This window comes from Phoca vitulina, unplaced genomic scaffold (genome assembly GCF_004348235.1).
Source record: "Phoca vitulina isolate PV1807 unplaced genomic scaffold, GSC_HSeal_1.0 scaffold5, whole genome shotgun sequence".
Classification (NCBI taxonomy): Eukaryota; Metazoa; Chordata; class Mammalia; order Carnivora; family Phocidae; genus Phoca; species Phoca vitulina.
The window spans coordinates 14,782,969-14,788,968 of NW_022589708.1; positions in this window are offsets into that span (position 1 = coordinate 14,782,969).

A 6,000-nucleotide genomic window follows, 5' to 3' on the forward strand; every position below is an offset into this window, starting at 1 on the left:
GTCTCCAGTTAAGAGAATTGAAAACGTGTTCACACAAAATCTTGCTACACAGACGTTCCTAGCTATTATATGTTCATAATAGTCAAAGGAGAAACAACTCAGGTGTCTATCAACAAGAGAGTGCATAAACTGTGTTAGATCCATACAATAAAATATTATTTGACTATAAAAAAGGAATAAAGTGGGGCACCTAGGTGACTCAGTCGGTTAAGCGTCTGCCTTTGGCTCAGGTCATGATCCCCGGGGTCCAGGGATTGAGCCCCTTGTTGTGCTCCCTACTCAGCAGGGATCTGCTTCTCCCTCACCCTTTGCCCCTCCCCCCACTTGTGCTGGGGGTGGGGAGCTCTCTCTTGTTCTTTCTCAAATAAAATCTTTTTTAAGGGTGCCTGGGTGGCTCAGTCGTTAAGTGTCTGCCTTCGGCTCAGGTCATGATCCCGGGGTCCTGGGATCGAGCCCCACATTGGGCTTCATGCTCTGCGGGAAGCCTGCTTCTCCCTCTCTCGCTCCCCCTGCTTGTGTTCCCTCTCTCACTGTGTCCCTCTCTGTCAAATAAATAAATAAAATCTTTAAAAAAAAAATCTTTTAAAAAATATTTATTTATTTGACAGAGAGAGATAGCAAGAGCAAGAACACAAGCAGGGGGACTGGGAGAGGGAGAAGCAGGCTTCCCGCCGAGCAGGGAGCCCAATGTGGGGCTCGATCCCAGGACCCCGGGATCATGACCTGAGCCGAAGGCAGACGCCTAAGAACTGAACCACCCAGGTGCCCCTCAAATAAAATCTCTTTTTTAAAAAAAGGAATAAAGTACTGATACATGCTAAAACATGAATGAACTTTGAAGAAGATTATGGTAAGTGAAAGAAACTGGTCACAAAATTGTATGCTTCCATTTATGTGAAATAACCAGGATAGGTAAATCTATACGGGCAAGAAGGTTAGTGGTATTCGGGGCTGGGAGTAAGGAAGAATAGGGAGTGACTACTAATGTGTATAGGGTTTCTTTTGAGAGTAATGAAAATATTCTTACATTAGGTAGTGGTAATGGTTGCACGTATCTATGAATATACTTAAAAATATTTAATTGTACACTTTAAATGGGTAAATTATATCAATTATAACTCAATAGAGTTCTTTTTAAAAAAAAAAAAAAGTAATGGGGGCGCCTGGGTGGCTCAGTTGGTTAAGCGACTGCCTTTGGCTCAGGTCATGATCCTGGAGTCCCGGGATCGAGTCCCACATCGGGCTCCCTGCTCAGCAGGGAGTCTGCTTCTCCCTCTCACCCTCCCCCCTCTCATGTGCTCTCTCTCTCTCTCTCTCTCATTCTCTCTCTCAAATAAATAAATAAAATCTTTAAAAAAATAAAAAATAAAAAAAGTAATGGGATGGAGGGGCCCATGGGTGGCTCAGTAGGTTAAGTGTCTGACTCTTGATTTCAGCTCAGGTCATGATCTCAGGGTTGTGAGATCAAACCCCGCATCAGACTCTATGCTGAGTGTGGAGCCCACATGGGATTCTCTCTCTCCCTCTCCCTCTGTCCCTCCTACCTCTGCTCACGTGTGTGCACTCTCTCTCTCTCCTAAAAAAAAAAAAAGTAAAGAGATGGAAAAAATATTTATCATTCAGACACTAATCAAAAGAACCCTGGAGTGGATATCTAAAGTAGTTGGGGCGCCTGGGTGGCTCAGTCGTTAGGCGTCTGCCTTCGGCTCAGGTCATGATCCCAGGGTCCTGGGATCGAGCCCCGCATCGGGCTCCCTGCTCCGCGGGAAGCCTGCTTCTCCCTCTCCCACTCCCCCTGCTTGTGTTCCCTCTCTTGCTGTGTCTCTCTCTGTCAAATAAATAAATAAAATATTAAATAAATAAATAAATAAAGTAGTCAAACCTATAGAACCAAAGTAGAATTGGGATCTCCGGGGGCTTGGGGGAAGAAGAAATGGGGAGCTATTGTTTCAATTTTACATTATAATAAAGTTCTATTGCACAACAATGTGAATATACTTATACTACTGAACTGTATGCTTAAAAGTGGTTAATGTGGCTAATTTTGCTATGCATTTTTCACCACAATTTTTAAAAATTTACTAAATCTCTGTACAACTGTCGAAAAACACATTAAAAAAAGAAAGAATGCTAGAATGACTGATTAATATCAAACAAAATAGAATTCAAAGAAAAACGAAATTACCAGGGATAAAGAGGGACATTACATAATAATAAAAGGATCGATTCAATGAGAAGATTATCTTTTTAAGTGCACATGGAACATTCACCAAGATAAACCATATCCTATATCATAAAACAAACCTTAACCAATTTAAAATAATTGCAATTAATAAAGTCACCAGAGGGGCCTCCTGGTGGGGGGTGGGGGGCGTTCCCAGGAGGACGAGGGCCACAGCTGGGTACCACATTGAGATGGAGAAAAGAATCTCGAATCCACCTGGGAAAAGCCCCTGGATGTTTACTTGTGAAAGGCCCAGGACTAAGTTCTCCCCCACTTACGGGAATGAAAATCTCCTTCATGAACTGTGGGTTCTGTTGCTGCGTTCACAGATTTTGAAGACCCTTATAACAGTTCAATTTATACCTGTTACATGTGGCCTTGATGAGTGCTTCCTGAGCTGAGTTGTGTAACATTGGATACAACTGCTCCAATTCTCAAATTTGGTTACTATTTATATTTAACATTTCTCTTTGTCACCTTGCTTTTATATTTAGCTCCATTCTAAGATTTTTTTTTTTTTTTTTTTTATTTGACAGAGACACAGCGAGAGAGGGAACACAAGCAGCAGGAGAGGGAGAGGGAGAAGCAGGCCCCCCCGTGGAGCAGGGAGCCCGATGCGGGGCTCAATCCCAGGACCCTGGGATCATGACCTGAGCCGAAGGCAGACGCTTAACGACTGAGCCACCCAGGCGTCCCTAGCTCCATTCTAAGCAATAAAATGTTACAGGTATGTCATGCTCATTTTATTGCATACCTTAAATACCTATTTATACCTGTTAAAATAAAAGGTCTGATCTTTAGGCTAAAATCCTCTTCTACATTGATACACACCTGACAAAAGAGCTTCAAAATACATGAAGCAAAATACTAGCAGATCTGAAAGGCAAAAGAAACAAATTCACAATTTTAGTTGGAGACATCAACATTCCTCTCTCAGTAATAACTAGAATGAGTAGACAGAAAATCAGCAGGAAAATCAATAGAATTGTTCATCAACCAACTGAGTATAATCAACATTTATAGAACACTCTACCAAATACACATTCTTTCTAAGTGCACATGGAACATTCACCAAGATAAACAATATCCTACATCATAAAACAAACCTTAACCAATTTAAAATAATTGCAATTATAAAAGAACTTAAATTATACAAAGTATGTTCTCTGACCATGTTACAATGAACCTAGAAATCAATAACAGAAAGGTAAGAGGAAAAATCTCCAAATACTTGAAAACAACACACTTCTAAGTAACCCATGGGTCAAAAGGGAAGTCTTGAGGGAAATTACAAAATATCAGAACTGAATAAAAATGAAAATACAACATACCAAAATTTCTGGGGCACAGTCAAAGCACACAGATTCCAACATACTTCCTGTGAAACTCCCTACAACGCAAATCCTGCACAACCCTCTACAAGTAGTGAATACCGTAATAACGTAGCCAACGTCTTGTGGTTGCCCAGGCATGGAAAGAAAAATAGAGCTTGAATCCAGAAGTGACAGATGCCATTTACATTTCCATTGGCCATAATTAGTGACATGACTCCACATAACTTCAAAGGCACTAGGGAGTCTGTTGGGGCACCCCGATAGTCAATAAGCCCTGATATATCTTTTTCAGTGAGCAAGGACAGTAACAGAGTTAACAGGTAGCAGGTTTTATACCCAAGATGGTAATGGTGAAGATGGAAAGAAATGGTAGGATTTGGAAGGTATCTTGGAGGCAGAGACAATAGGACTGCTCATGAATGGGGGTAGAGGGGGAGGACAGAGAATGAGGCCTGATTTAGGAAAAGCAGCCAGCCGGTTTAGGAGCCTAGCAGAGGAATTAGCAAATACAGAGGCTCTGAAATGGAAACAATCTTAGTGTGTTTTAGGAATAGCATGGGGCGCCTGGGTGGCTCAGTTGGTTAAGCGACTGCCTTCGGCTCAGGTCATGATCCTGGAGTCCCGGGATCCAGTCCCGCATCGGGCTCCCTGCTCAGCGGGGAGTCTGCTTCTCCCTCTGACCCTCATGATCTCTCTATCTCATTCTCTCTCTCAAATAAATAAATAAAATCTTAAAAAAAAAAAAAAAAGGAATAGCATGTTGAAATGTGATAAGCTGGGGGGAAGGGGGGCGGGGCAGCAGGATGACATGACGTCAGGAGGCAGACAGAAGCCAGATCTTACAGTGCCATCTAGGCCACTACAAGAGAGGCTTCCTCTTATTCTACTGAACAATGAAATCACCAGAGGGTTTTAACAAAGGGCTGACATGATTGGATTTAGGTTTACAAGCGATCACTCTCGCTGCTGTATAAGCAACAGATTATAGAGGGATAAGCAGCGTGCGCAGTTAGGCGGCTCTTGCCGCATTCCAGATGAAAGGTGATGGTAGCTTGAAGTATGGTGGTAACAGCAGAGATAGAGATGGAGAGAAGCCTACAAATTTGGCATGTGTGGGGGGGGGTAATAGATGGGATAGATGGGAGTAGGACCAGGTGAGTAATCAGGTTACATTCATTCAGTTAATTTCTACTCAATTGCAATATAAAAGTGTAGCCTAAAATATTTTTGATAGGCTCTGCAAAGGCCCACTGGCAAGAAGACACAAAAGGTTCACTCGTTGAACCTCTATTTCAAATTCATAGCAGTGATGTGGAAACTAAAATGAGAAAACAAGCAAACAAAAGGACCTCGCTAGAGCATAAGCCAAGATAAACATTTCCATGGACTAAAAGTAGGGGGGAAAAAAACCCCCACAAAGTCACGTGTAAGGAGAAGCCATGGCAATACTAGCCTATGTTTTAGATCTAGGAAGGGACCAAAAGTAACCCAGAGACAGCCTCCTCATTCTCCCTGGCGCTGACTCCACCACCAGCAGCTCTGTTATGACTACTTGTTTACAGGGAATTGTAGAAACCCAGAAAAGGGGAATCTAGCCGCTCCTGACTGGCTCTGCAATGTCAGCCTGGAAGCGATGTTATACAACAGGAGGGAGTGAGCATAGAAAAAAAGAAAAGTGGAAAAACAAGCAAGCAGATAAACAAAAACTTCCCTTTCCACCCAAAATGGAACTGCAAAATAAAAGTTCAAAACATCAAGAACTGTAATGTTAAAGGGATGCCTGGGTGGCTCAGATGGTTAAGCATCTGCCTTCAGCTCAGGTCATGATCTCAGGGTCCTGGGATCGAGCCCCGCATCTGGCTCCCTGCTCAGTGGGGAGTCTGCTTCTCGCTCTCCCTCTTCCCCTCCGCCCCTGCTAGTGCACCCTCTCTCAAATAAATAAATAAAATCTTAAAGAAAAAAAAAGAACTGTAGTGCGAAGAAAGACAGGCAACAAATCAACAACTGAACCTAAACTCACTTAAGAGGAAATTAACTTTATAGACTAAGGATGCTTTATAGACATAAGTACAAGAACATCCATACAATACATCCAATATAATACATCCATAAATACAAGAAAGGAAGTACAGAACAAAACAGGCATAAACAAAATGAGAAGAGGTGGATGCAAAAAATATTGTATTAATTTCCTACGGCTGCCATAATAAATTGCAACAAAGTGTATGGTTTTAAAGCAACAGAAATTTATTTCCTTATAGTTCTGGAAACCAGAAGTCCAAAATCAAGGAGTTAACAGGGCCATACTCTCTCTGAAGCCTCTAGAAGAGAATCCTTCCTTGCTTTTCCCTCCTTTCTGGTGGGCCCTAGCAATCCTTGCCATTCCTTAGCACGTAGTACATCACCTTAATCTCTGCTTCCATCTTTGTGTGGCATTCTTCT